The sequence below is a fragment of the Lissotriton vulgaris genome, chromosome 1_2 (assembly GCF_964263255.1).
Source record: "Lissotriton vulgaris chromosome 1_2, aLisVul1.2, whole genome shotgun sequence".
NCBI classification, from domain to species: domain Eukaryota; kingdom Metazoa; phylum Chordata; class Amphibia; order Caudata; family Salamandridae; genus Lissotriton; species Lissotriton vulgaris.
Genome location: NC_141686.1, coordinates 230,528,375 through 230,543,406, shown reverse-complemented (window position 1 = coordinate 230,543,406; position 15,032 = coordinate 230,528,375).

Below are 15,032 nucleotides of genomic sequence, written 5' to 3'. Positions count from 1 at the left end.
CATGCTGCAGGGATGTGATATTGCCATGGTTTGCTGCCTGGTATTCGGACTGGGGGGAGCTCTCCTCCGATTGGGGGGTTTGTTATTTGTCAGTTTGCTTATGCTGGGGCTGGGGGTGGGTGCCAAACAACACTGGAGGGTAGGGTGGGGGAGCTACTGAGGTATCTGGTTCTTGCTTGATTGTATTGCTGTCTGGCTGGGAACCTCTGCCCCTGTGCTTTCGGCTCTTGGCCCTCCAGAGGGTCTTTGGGTTTGTAGTGTGTTGCTTTGGGGGGGGTTCAGGGTGGGTGGCGACGTGCTCTGTCTGACCGGGTTGGGGTTGGTCGGCTGTGGGTGGGTGGACGGTTGTCCTATTCTTCTATTGTTGCCCATGAAGAGTGGGCTGTTCAGGGACTGTTGGGGGGGGGTTTGATTGCGCCAGCTACTGGAATGTGTCTACTGTGCCATCTGTTCTACTCTGATGTGCTCTCTGATTTACAATGGCGAATGTTGAGTCCCTAGTGCCGGAGAGCGGCCCTGGCTCTCTTCGACTGCTATCATGGAATGTGAGGGGACTAAACGATTTTCGAAAACTTAGGAAGGTCCTGGCCTACTTGCAGCGACACCAGATTGATCTTGCTCTTCTGCAGGAAACCCACCTGCCATTGTCCAGTCCTATGCTGCAGACGAGGGGTCTTGGGAACGCTTGTGTTGCTGCAGGGTTCACTACGCATGCAAGAGGGGTGATCACTTGGGCTAATCCCAAATCTCAGTTGTCGCTACAACAGGTAGTGGTGGACCCGGAGGGTCGGTATGCGGTTGCTCGATGTGTGGGGAAAGGACACGATTTGTTGCTTGTGAATGTGTATGGCCCCAATTATGACACCCCTGCTTTCTACGCCTCACTAGCGGACAGCTGTAGGCAATATGTGGGCTCTAGGATGCTGTGGGGGGGGACTTCAATTTTGTTTTGAACCCAGAATTGGATAGGTCTGCTGGTTCCCCTAGGACCCCGGCGGCCTAGGCAATGCTCCTACTAACGGAACTAGTGAAACTTGATATGCTTGATGTGTGGCGCCATAGGCACCCTGGGAAGGGCGGGTTCACCCATTACTCAGCCTACCATAACCTGCACACGAGGATTGATTATTGGTTCATTTCCCGGTCCCTTCTTGATTCGGTGAAAGGGTGCGCAGTGTTACCTCGCACGCTATCTGATCATTCGCCACTACTTTTACAACTGGTTGCCCCACCTAGGAGGATTACCCCGTTTACCTGGATGTTCCCCCCGTATTCACTCCTAGACGAAGCCTTCGGAGGGGAACTGGCCGAGGACATAGATGTGTACTTCTCGACTAATGTGGGGTTGGTGGATAGTGTCCAGGTGCTCTGGGATGCTTTTAAGGTGTATATTAGGGGGATGACGATGGCTAAACACTCGGGGGTGCTCAAGGCCATCAGGCAACGGTTGAAATTGCTGGAAGCACAGTTGACTGATCTGGAACGGCGGGCGGGAGGTACGGATTCTGCTGACGTCACTACCGAGCTTAAACCCCTGTTAGAGGAATTTCATGAAGAGGCGGACAGGGAGATTAAACATATGGGTAAATATGCCACAGCGCGCGCGTATGGGGAACGAGATCGCCCTGGCTCCCTTCTTGCCAAACTGATGCGCAACAGCAGGCCGCCCTTAGTGATCGAGGAGTTGGTAACAGCTACTGGTGAGGTGGTGTCGGAGGAGCAGGACATCCTGTCGGAATTCCATGCTTATTACACGGCACTGTACTCGTCGAAATCGGGCCACATTGAGGAGGAAATCGACGACTACTTGAGTTACATACAGATGCCCTTCTTGGCCGACTGGCAAAGAGAGTTTCTGATGGCCCCGTTCCAGAAAGAGGAAATAACGGAGGCGCTAGAGGGCATGAGGTCGGGTAGCGCTCCTGGGTCAGATGGCCTAACGGTGGCCTTTTACAAAGCCTTTCAGGATAAGCTGGTCCCATACCTGATGCTTCTTTTTGACGATATTTGTCAACAAGGCAGCATGACGAAATCTATGAGGGAGGCGCTGCTCATAACCATTCCGAAGCCGGGCAAACCCCCAAACGAATGTGGCTCTTATAGGCCGCTTTCGCTGATTAACGTTGATGCGAAACTATATGCGAAGGTTCTGGCGACACGTCTGGCTCTTCTGGTCCTGGACCTGGTTGCCCCGGAACCAGCGGGGTTTGTCCCTGCGCGTAACCTAACCTATAACATCCGCACTGTGTTGGGCACTATTCAACATGTCCGGCAAGAGAATAAGGCTGTTGCCATTTTCCTTGACATGGAAAAGGCCTTTGACTCAGTAGAGTGGTCGTTCATGCTCAGAGTCCTTCGTAAGTACGTGCTCGGAGAACCCTTCCTGCAGATGCTAGGGGCCCTGTACTACAAACCCACGGCGCGGATAAAGATAGGGAACCTGGTTACTGCCCCAATCGAGATCAGCAGGGGCACTCGGCAGGGCTGCCCCCTCTCCCCACTGTTGTATGCTCTGGTAGCGGAACCCCTGGCCTGCGCTATAAGAGAATATCACAGATTTGAGGGGATCAACTTCCCTTCTTACCAGATCGGTATCTCAACCTATGCAGACGACACACTGCTGTATGTCCGTGACCCGGAGACAAACCTTTCGGTGGTCTTGCGGGAAGTAGTGAGGTTCGGGGCCTTATCGGGCCTTCGGGTCAATTGGAACAAGTCAGTGGTGTTGCCTCTGACTCCGGTAACTCTCCCGTTTGACTCGGAGTACCCATTACAATGGACTACAGACTCCATACGTTATTTGGGGATCCGCGTTCACACAGACCCTGAGATCCTGATACGCGAGAACTACGGGGTCGCCTATTCCAAACTGGTGGATGATGTGGAGGTGTGGTGCAGGCTCCCGCTGTCCCTAATTGGTAGGATAGCGCTTATGAAAATGGTGGTGCTTCCCAGATTTCTGTTTCTCTTCACGAACATACCTGTAGTCCTCTCTAAAGCCTTTTTTCGGCAGCTTACCCAAACACTTATTAAACTTGCGTGGGGGGGCAAACAGCCAAGGGTTAAATGGCAAATGCTCCTTCTTCCCTATGAGCGCGGGGGTCTGGGGGCTCCGGACCTGGAACGGTACTATAGGATTGCGCAGGGGGCACATCTCCACACATGGATCCACGGGGACCCTGGCATCCCGCATGTGAAACTGGAACGTCTCTTTGCAGACCCAGCACCTCTTCCGGCCTCGATATGCTATCCGGCCGATCAAAGGGTCGGCAACTTGGATTCCATTGCTGCCACGAACCACGCTTGGCATGAAATGGTTCGCTCCCGAGAAAGTGTGCTGTTGTACTCTCCTCTACTGCGACTGGAGTGGGAAGTGTGGTTGGCCCCGCTAATGGAAAAAGGCGTCCTGAAAGCGTTGCGGGAGTTGGGCATTGACAAGATGGGGGACCTCTTCTTAAATGGCACAATGAAGACGTCGCAGCAGGCTCTCCAGTCCCACCCTGGGGCGACACTATTGCATAGCTTCCAATACCACAGGGTTCGTAGAGCTGCTCTGGTATTACTGGGCCCGGATTTGACGGAGCCACAGGAAGTGCCTGAGCTCACGTATGTAATTAAAACCCCCTCTTCCCATAAATTGGTGACTACTCTTAAGAAACTTGGTGATGGGCACCGGCAGTGCCCCCCCCTCCAAGGCTAGATTGGCCTGGCAGTGCGACCTTCAGTCTCCGATCTCGGACGAGATGTGGCACTATTGCTGCGCGAACACTAGGAAAATTTCACTTAATAGTAGGCACCGTTTGATTCACTTTAAATACCTGCAGCGGGTATATTATACGCCGGACAGGCTATACAGGTACGGGCTGCGGGAGTCTGCGGAATGTGAGCGTTGCCATTTCCCTACAGCCGATTTTCTACATATGTCCTGGACTTGCCCTAGTATTCATAAGTTCTGGAGTGAGGTCTTCACGGAACTTAGCTCTATCCTGGGTGTGGAGATTCTGCCCTGCCCGGCGCTGGCGTTGTTGGGTTTCTCTAAACCGCTGCCAGTGGCATTGAGACGACTTGCTGATATGGCGTTGCTGACGGCCAAGCGCCTGGTTGCATTGTGCTGGATGAGGGGACCGGTCCCTACTAGGAAGCGCTGGGAGGCGGATCTGCTGTACTGTTGCACGCAATCGGAGGTGTATAGTGAACTGCTTCCCCAAAAAGTCGCCCTAAGAACTTCTGGGGGTTATATAAGGAATTCCAGAGCACTCGAGGGGATGGTGAGTCAGATCCTGAAGGGGAGGAGTTGGATGAACTGCAGGAGAGTGGGGTGGCGATGGTTGAACTTGATGAGAATTGTGGTTGAGAACTTCCATGTTGAAGGTGGGTGGGGGACCCCGCCTTAGTCTCACCAGTGCAGTGTGATGTGTGTATGCCTATGACAGCTGTGCTGGGTGGTGATTTGCATAGTCCTTCTCAACTTTTGCTTTCCTTGGGCCCTTGGGTCCGTGGCTGTGGGTTCTACGTTTGGCTATAGGCGTGGAGGTTAGTGCAGGCGGGCGGGTGGACAGGGGTATAGGTAGGCTGGCTAGTTTGTGGGGTGGGGGTTTGTGTTTTTTTAGATTGGTATTGTGGATTACTGCACCTTTTTATTTCTCCCTTCCAGGAGAATTTATCCTCATGTCTTGGAGGGTTGGCTTTATACATGTGAACTGACTGCATTGCCTTTGCACACCGAACTTTGTTTGTGGCCTCTGCTCTGGGATTTGGGTGTGAACTACTGTTGCCGCCGGCCTCCGGGTTGTAGGCGATGAGGGCTGTGTGCAATTGCAAAGGTGTAATAAAGTACAAATTTAATTAAAAAAAAACACAGCCTAAGTGACAAACGGAAACCACAACACTGCACTGCTGATAGGACGTCTTAAACCACAAGGGCACAGCCAGGGAAGGAAGCAGAGGTTCAAATGTGCCGCCACCAGCTTATTATTGTAAACTTCAAAAATCTGATAGATATTTTTCAAGAATTCACAAACCTTTTATTGTATACATGACTATTTCTGTAAGGAATAAAATAGAGGACGTAAGCCTCAAATGATGTCACATCCGTGTGACCATGTGTCTTTATTAACGAATAAGCCATTTCTACAAAATCGTTTACACGGGAACATGGCGTTAAGCCAGAAGGGTTATGTAGAAAAAACCCATGAGGATTCATCTGCAACATTTGAAAATGACACCTAGAATGATCGGCGTACTGCATGAAAGGTAAAGAAATGCAAATCCTCAGTTAAAGAAGCCGGGTCTACTACATATGCTAGTGGTTGGAGTTGTATATACAAGTGGAGTGAAAGGGGGAAAAATTGCAAATGTACAAGTTGTAGAGTCACTTAAGGAAGAGATACAAACAAATAAACTATAAAATCACAAATGTACAGAGCAGGAAATTCTTGCCATTGTCTGCCAGGTGTTCAGGTGGAGCTGCACTCAAGGGTGGTGGTCTTGAGTGACTGAAAGTCTTTAGTCCAGAAATGCCTACGATTCAATTAAAACATGATTTTGCCCCACAGGCTAACGTTTGGTGGTCTCACGACTTCCCAAATCAAGTAGAGAGGGCACCGTAGCGGAAGCAGGGGCTCCCCTGTAACGCTGAGATGGCACTTGACCCCCGCCATCTTAAGGTCAGGTGCCAGTCTAATGGGTGCTTCCAATGAGCATGGCAGGCTTAGCTTAGGGAGCCCGCGCCTCTCTTCGCACCCGGAGCTCTACTCACAGCTGGGGCGCCATCATGCTCCTGAAGGTCGTCTCCAGCTCGGAGCGGGAAGCAGAGCCGGTGTCAGCCGCCAGTTTAGGCGGCCCCGCAGGCTGCATTCTCCAGAGACTCCCCTCGCCGCCAGTCGCCCTCACAAATTGTCATCCCTGGAGAGGTCGTTGTTGGCATTTTCATCGCTGCTTAGCTTCTGCTTCTTGCCCGGCATCTCGCTGTTTCCCGCCAGAGCCGCCCCGCTCTCGGACACGTTCCACTTCCTTTGTATTCACGACTGGGGCTCAGAAGTGCCCGGCGCCTTCCCTTAACGTCAAGTTATATGAGGCAAAAGTGACAATTGTGAGCAAACAAAATACAAGAGGTAGCAAACGGTTCATTACAAGAGGAAAAAGTGACATGTGTGCAAGTCACAAAAGCGTACTATATACAAGTAGAGGTATAATACTGCAATAAATGGCAGACACAGCCGCCTGAAACTGAACTCAGACAAGATGGAAGTCCTCATCCTGGGACCATCGCCCTCCGCCTGGGACGACTCCTGGTGGCCCCCAGCCCTGGGCACCGCTCCCAAGCCAACAGACCACTCACGCAACCTGGGCTTCATCCTGGACTCCTCCCTCTCGATGACCAGACAAGTCAACGCCGTCTCCTCATCATGCCTTCACACCCTACGCATGCTTCGCAAGATCTTCCGATGGATCCCAACCAAAACCAGGAAGACGGTCACCCAGGCCCTCGTCACCAGCCGATTGGACTACAGAAACACCCTCTACGCCGGAACCACAGCCAAGCTACAGAAAAGACTCCAACGCATCCAGAACGCCTCCGCCCGACTCATCCTGGACATCCCCCGACGCAGCCACATCTCCGGCCACCTGAGGGACCTGCACTGGCTCCCCGTCAACAAGAGGATCACGTTCAGGCTCCTCACCCATGCACACAAGCCTCTCCACGACCTGGGCCCCATGTACCTCAACGACCGCCTGACCTTCTACATGCCCACCCGTCAGCTACGGTCTACTAGCCTCGACTTTGCCGCCGTACCACGCATCCGAAAAGCAACCGAGATCCTTCTCCTACCTGGCGGCCAAGACATGGAACTCCCTCCCCATCCACCTTCGGCTGACCCTGGACCACCTCACCTTCAGAAGACAACTCAAGACCTGGCTGTTCGAGCAGTAGTGGACCCCCTACCCCAAGCGCCTTGAGACCCTTCTGGGTGAGTAGCGCGCTATACAAATGTTATTGATTGATTGATTGATAGTGTTACAATCTGTTTTCTTTGTAAAAAGCTCCACTTGGAGTTTTCCTTCATCATGTTTGATGATGATATCCAGAAACTCACATTGATTTTTGTCATAATTTGAAGTGAATTTAAGGTTATCGTTCCCCAATTTTAGCCATGAAATGAAATCCTTCAATGACTCTTCAGGGCCGGTCCAAATAAAAAAGACATCATCAATATATCGTGACCATCCGATATCTATACTACTATTAAAAGAGAGAACTTGCACCTTTTGGCCAGATAAACTCGGGAACCACAGCACCAATCACAACACCCAAAACAGCGTTGGAAAGGGTAGTTGCAGCAGAAGGACATAGGCTATGCAGACGCCCACCATATACATTTAAAATGTAAAAGAACCGTGCCAGCAAAGTAGTCCCTTGTGGGCGTGTCTGCATTGTGCTGTGGGTGTGTGCTGGGGACGAGACAATCGCTGGGGGCATTCCGTCACGAGTGTTGTTTTTTCTTCCCAGGTTCTATACATTCCTGCTCCCTTTAAATAGTAATTCAGTGGTGGTCCCATTTTCTTAAAACCACCCCAAGCACAGTTATGGGCAAAAATACAATTAAAAGGCCCTGCAAAGCATTATGGGATAAGCTTAGCATAATTTTTAGCATTCATGAAAGGGTTTCAATGTTTTTGAATTTCACTCATCAGGGACATCTTGGGACGACGAGGTGAACTGCAGCTTGATGTATAATATTTTAAATGCGATTGCATTTGCCTCATCAGGGACATCTAGGGACGGCGAGGTGAACTGCAGCTTCATACATAATATTTTAAATGCTATTGCATTTGCATCAATATTGATAGGGGGGTTTTACCCAGTTAAAGTCACGGGGACCTGGGTGAGCAAATTGGTGAAAGGAAGGGGTCCCAGTAGCATAAGAACGATAAACACACAAATAAAGTACAGTCAAACAAACAGAAACTTAGTCCACATTGTTTAATTCACAATGGGAAATTATATTGAATATACAATGGTTCAAAGCAATAAATTAGTGGTTTTCGCAGTGCCCCAAAGAAGTGGAAAAGAGGAAGGGTGTGCGGTAGTGTAAGGAGGTAGTGAAAGAAGGAAGGGAGAGTCTTAGATACTTGTGTAATCAACAAATATAGTTCATTTGTTTATGTTACAAAATATGTACAAAAAACACCGGACCGTTAGGTTCATACAACTAATTCAGGCAAAAATCATACTCCACGTAGTTCAATAAATGAAAGCAGTCTGGGGTGGAGTTGATATTGAAAGGCAAGTAGTTGTCGACGTTTCGACCCTCATAGGTGCAGATAGTAGTATTCTTGCTGTGGGGTCTTCATCAGGACTGAGAAGGTGGGACACTTAACCTATTTGATATAAAAGTATGTATTTTAAAGCCGGGAAAATGTATCCCTATGTCTATCAAGAGCAAGAAGCACATCAGCACATGGAGTAGTGGATTCACAATATCCCGCCCAACATTATTAGGACCTAAAATGGGAGAACAAAACGTTGCGTTGAAACGTCAGAACTATTTAAAGGGTATTTAGATCATTGAAGTCAAGAGCAGTTAGGGATAGGCCAGCCGTCGTCAGTGGACAGGGTCAACACATTATTGGAGAAAAATGCCGGTTAAGACATAGAATTACATGGGGTTTGGAACTAGATTCCACTATTATGGTTACATATTAATAGCGTCTAGGCTAGTTCAAAACTAATCATACAGTCATCAACAATTAAACTTACCACGGAGGTGGTATAGTCAGGACCCGATGGAGTTTGTTTTAAAAGTCGATCTTGTGGATCTAAGGGGTTAGAGAGTTCAATTGAGACGATATAATCATCAAAAGAACAAGAGGGTAAATTGGTCACATGGTTTAGCGGCAAGTGAAGGATGACTCACCATATTATGTAATTGAGTCGATTATATTGCTCGGAGAGCCTGTCGTAGTCCTGAGTATCAACGATGGTGTGAGATCTGTCAAGTATGATGATATTTGTCCATTAGGGAATTATTAACAACTCCCAGACATCTACTTATTACTGCACACAAAGAGAAAACACTTACCCAATCACCGTATATAAAACACGTCCGACAGGACTCGTGTTGGTTTGTAGTTCGGTTCGGAGATTAAATCAAGATGAGTCTGGAAACAAGGGTTGGAGTAAGGTTAGGGACATCGCCAGCACAACTAATGAAATCGGCTTTGGCTAGCGAGTACGTCGTTAAGGACTTGGGACAATGCTTACCAAGCACGGAATTAATCACGTCCTGATCGCTGCTCCAAATCGCAATGGCGAGGTTGGGTTCCGGGTTTGGTGATATCACCATGGGAACGAGATCACGTGGTACATTCTGACCGTATTGCCATAGTAGATAGACTATTTGAGTTGCTAAGTTACAACTTATAAACAATGAACACGGTGGAAAGACTATCCCCGTCGCTCGGTGGCCTTTGAACAATGGTTTTAAAGCCTACAAGACTCCTATTTCCAGAGTTTGGTCAATTATTATGGATATAAGGTCTGGTCCTCAGTACAGCATAGACAGACATTATTATAGAGAAATTCAGATAATGAAGAGCGCATGACACATTGGTAATCACATAATCATCACGTCGAGTGGAGCATTCAAAAAAGGAAGAAGAGAGCTATCCCTTGGTGAATACAATGTGAACCAGGAATGGTGTACCTCTCACATGAGGGTAAAGACCATCTCACGAACCGGGGGTGGTGTACCTCTCGCATGAGGGTAAAGACCACATCGCAAGGCCAACAGATCATTGTTGTAATGAAACGTGGTTCGAACAGAGTCGTTCATTAGAAAACCGCTAGAGTTGCTACACATTCTTACACTGTCCCATTATCCGAGATACGACGTACCTCTCACATGAGGGTAAAGGCCATATCCATGATAGATTCAAACAGCATTTAGGACAAAGTGGCCAGTTGTGAGAAAGAGCTATCTTGTTCATTAAGCCCAGATTCTATTGAGTCTAATGTGTACATCCATTTTAACTCACGGGTATTGAGGATGTTAGCGATGTTACCACCCCGGGGTCCTAGTGTGGCCTTTTCAATGATTACCCATTTCAGACTTTCTGGTGAGTGCCCAGCTGTAGAGAAATGATCCACCAATGGTGCCCCCGGCACCTGGCATCGGATTCTACTCATATGTTGGAGTATCCTTACTTTGGCTTTTTGCTGTGTCTGGCCAATGTATATTAGTAGGCAAGGACATAGTATAGCATAGATGATGTTTGATGAATTGCAGTTGGTGTGCGTCTTAATCGGGATCTTATGATGACGGTATGTAAATTCTTTGGTCTGAATGGTGCTGTCACATGCTTTGCAGCTGCCACATCTGAAGTGACCGACTATCGGAGGTAGGTTCCACAAAGTGGTGACAGTGGGATCCGTTGGTGTCTTGAGGAAAGAGCGGACCACATGGTCTTTGATGCTTCTCGCTTTTTTTAATGCGTGTAGAGGTGGGTCGGGTTGCTTGATATCATCTGATATAAGTTCCCAATGGTGGTTGATTATGCGTTTTATTTTATTACTTTTTGTGTTGAAAGTAGTTACGCATACTATTCTTTGTTCTGGTTGTTCTTTTTTCATTTTAGGGGTCAACAATTCATCTCGGGGGTAGAACCAAGCCCTCTTCCTTGCTCGCTTGATCAGTTGTTTTGGATAGCCTCTGTTGGAAAGTCTCTGCTTGAGTTCTTTTGATTCTGTGAAGTAATCATCTTTGTTCGAGCAATTCCGACGGATACGTAGGAATTGCCCGAAGGGCAAGTTGTCTCTTAGGGCTCTTGGGTGGTGACTGTCATAATGTAACAGTGAGTTCCTTTCAGCGGGTTTGCGGTACAGCATGGTTAGTAGGTGTCCTGCATTCTCATAGATGGTGAGGTCCAAAAAGTTTATTTGGTGGTTATCAGATTGGATAGTAAACTTTAAGAATTGAGACTGCGTGTTCAGCCAATCAAAGAACATTGTTAGTTCTTCCAGACTCCCGTTCCATATCAGTAAAATGTCATCTATATATCGCATCCAGAGACCAAGGTGGTCTCTGAATGGATTAACCTGATTCAGCACAGTGTCTTGCTCAAAGGCTGCCATGTATAGGATGGCTACATCCGGAGCAAAAGGAGCCCCCATTGCTACTCCCAATGTTTGGATGTAGAATTTATCCCTGAAAATGAAAAAAAAATTTGTCATGGCTATACGGAGTAAGGCCACAATAAATTCAGTGGGTACTCGAACCGGTGCTGGTCGCTGATGCAAGCAACGAGTGATAACCATCAGTGCTTCATGTTGAGGAATGCATGTGTATAAAGATACAACATCGCAGGTGGCCAATCGCTGTTGTTGTATGTCAAAGTTTAGATTTTCAACAATGTTTATAGTGTGCATGGTGTCACGCAAGTAAGCTGGTGTAGCCTCTGCAATTGGTTTTAGGAAGAAATCAATATATTTTCCAAGGGGCTCAAGGATGGAACCGCATCCCGACACAATTGGACGACCTGGAGGGTCAGCCATGGATTTGTGAATCTTGGGTATAGTATAGATTGTTGCCAATCGTGGGTGCGGTTTGTTTAGGAAATTGAATTCCAATTCTGATAGGAAACCTTGATCTCGGCCAGCTTGGGTAATCTCCAGAATTTCTAAAACAATTGCTTTTGACGGGTCCGCTCGTAGTTGTTGATAACTAGTTCCATCGTTTAATTGGCGGTAGATTTCAGACTCATAAGAAGTAACATCCTGCACCTCGATTGCACCACCCTTGTCTGCAGGCTTGATAACAAGTTGCTCGTTATGAGCTAATGATTGTAGGGCCAATTTTTCTTGTTTACTGGTGTTGTATCCGGTAAAGCATTTAGTTCCCAAGAGCAGTAGTACATCTCGTAAGACAATCGATTCATAGGCCAAAATCATGTGTGACATGACACTGTTGAATGGGACAAAGGTGGATGGGGGTCTTAGCCCGGTAACAGATGATTGAGTCGTTGGCACAGAGTTACGGAAAAAATATTTTAACCTTATTTTCCGGAAAAATTGAAAAAGTTCAGTACGGATGGTGAAAGCATCAGGGTGGTTGGTGGGAAAGGGTTTCAATGTTTTTGAATTTCACTCATCAGGGACATCTTGGGACGACGAGGTGAACTGCAGCTTGATGTATAATATTTTAAATGCGATTGCATTTGCCTCATCAGGGACATCTAGGGACGGCGAGGTGAACTGCAGCTTGATACATAATATTTTAAATGCTATTGCATTTGCCTCATCAGGGACATCTAGGGACCATGAGGTGAACTGCAGCTTGATGTATAATATTTTAAATGCTATTGCATTTGCCTCTTGGGGACAACTGGGGAGAACAAGGTGAACTGCAGCTCTTTGTAGAATTATTTGGATACTATAATATTCACTTCCCACTGCTAATCTCGTCCCATAATGGTTTGAAGGGGCTTGATCTCAAAATCATCACCTCTCTCACTGCTTGCTGGAAGCTAATTTCACTTTTGTGAAATGACTATATGCATTTTAGCATGTAGAAATACTTGTTATTTGACCTTGAATATATGAAGTTTCTGTTTTAATAATTGGAAATCTGACGGAACGAAATATTGCGGATTTATTGTACCAAGTTTGCGCCAATTCCGCCCACCCCTACTTTAAATACCCCTGCACCCCAACATCATAACCCACCCTTACTCTATAAAATACCCCAACACCCTTAAACACTAATCCATCTTAACCCTATAAATATACCCTGTACCCTAAAACCCAGACCTATCCCTAAACCCTAAAAATACCCCTGTGACCCAAAACCAAAACCTAGCCCTGAACCCTATAAATACCCCTGTACCTCAAAACCCAAACATACCCCTGAACTCTAAAAATACCCCTGTACCCCAACACCCAAACCTACCCTGAACCCTAAAATACCCCTGTACCCCAAAACCCAAACCTAGCCCATAACCCTTAAAATACCCCTGTACCCCAAAACCCAAACCTACCCCTGAACCCTAAAAATACCCCTGTACCCCAAAACCGAAACCTAGCCCAGAACCTTAAAATACCCCTGTATTCCAAAACCCAAACCTAGCCCTGAACCCTAAAAATACCCCAGTACCCCAAAACCCAAACCTAGCCCTGAACCCTTAAAATACCCCTGTACCCCAAAACCCAAACCTACCCCTGAACCCTAAAAATACCCCTATACCCCAAAACCCAAACCTATCCCTGAACCCTAAAAATACCCCTGTACCCCATAACCCAAAGCTGTATCTGAACCATTAAAATACCCAAACACCCCAAAACATATACCTCAGTACCCCAAAACATATACTCCTATACCCATACTTGCCTTATCCAAACATTTTTAAAAAACAGGCTTTTACCATTCATGCATTTACAACGAATTTCGTTGTAAATGTATGCATGGTAAAAGCATATAAAATGTAATGCCATGCGTTATAATGGCATTGCGGAGTCAGGGGCCCTTATTTATGAGGCCTTGCGTCAGTTTTGCGCCGCCGGTGCGTCACTTTTTGTGACGCACCAGCGGCGTAAAATATGCGCCTTGTTGCGCCATATTTAAAAAGTGACGCATCTAGGTAGATGCGTCACTTTTTAAACCCCTGCGCCACATTATACCTGCGTCAGGTATAATGTATGCAGAGGGGGCGTTCCCCCGCAAAAAGCCTCGTAATAGTGACGCAGTGAAATCTATGAGATTTCACTGCGTCGCTTTTAGGATGCTGTTGCGTCAAAATCTTGCGCCTGCCTCACAGCAGACGTAAGACTGACGCAGGCCCTTTCACATGGGGCTTTCCCCATGTGAAAGGACACATTGCTGGAGTTGCGTCACTTTTGTGACACACTCCAGCAATGCGTCACTTTTGCCCTTACAGATGCGTCAGAAATACTGACGTATCTGTAAGTTCTTGCGACATGATGCGTCATACATTAAATATGACGCATCATTGGTGTTGCAAGGAGTGCGCAGTGAAAAGTGACGCATCGCTGTTTTCACGCAGCGATGCGTCTCTTTTCATAAATGAGGCCCATGGTACTTTCGTAATGAAAGTATGCAGAGTGATGGCATGCGGAAAGAAATTTGCGGAATAATGGGTGTTTACCCTCCCCCGTAAGTACATTGGTGGCACGGCGGCCCACATCTCCAGCAACATACTCATATTTTTTCACCACCAATTGGAAAAATGCACAGGTCTCTCTCATTGATGCCCAGCACCGACATACACTTTTAGACACACCTCCCACCACAAGTTCTAGAATTGCGAACTTTAGAGATGGGGAGCTACGTTAGAATCTCGGCATCAGCTCAACATCCTGTGATTCCAGGCAAATCGCGTTGTCTCCCCGTGCCTACCACAAATCAATGTGTTCTTCTGTAATGTAAATTGTGCTCATGCCATGTTGTCGAGTTCGCGCTATATAATATTACAAGGAAAATAAAGTAGGGAAACTCGAGTTCACACACTACTGAAAGCGCACTCTTAAGTGCATCAGCAGTGCACTGTGAATCGGAGCGTTTCACAGGCCTGTCACAGATAAGAAATGCTATCAAAATGAACTCCTACGAAACAATATACTACTGGCCGACAGCAATTCATACCCGGACAAAGTCGGGACGGGCTGCTAGTATTTTCATAAAAAGGAGCCAAAGAGTTAAATCAATGGGTGTCCTCAAATCTCGCTACGTATAGACAGGCTAGACTGGGAGCACAGGTAGCTCCCATGCTCGTACCTTTTACTTGTTTAAAGTAATCTTTATTAAAGATAAATATGTTATTTTTTAAGACTACAGTGACACAATCTATAATAAAAATTGTGTGTGCGTTCAGGTCTCTATCAGTCTTTGTTAGAAGGGATTCTACCATTTCTATTGTGCTGTCCTGTGGTATATTACTGTAAAGCGCCTCTATGTCGAGGGTCACTAAGAATTGAGTCTCACAGTTAAATGCGAGCCCTTCAACTTTTTGGATAATAT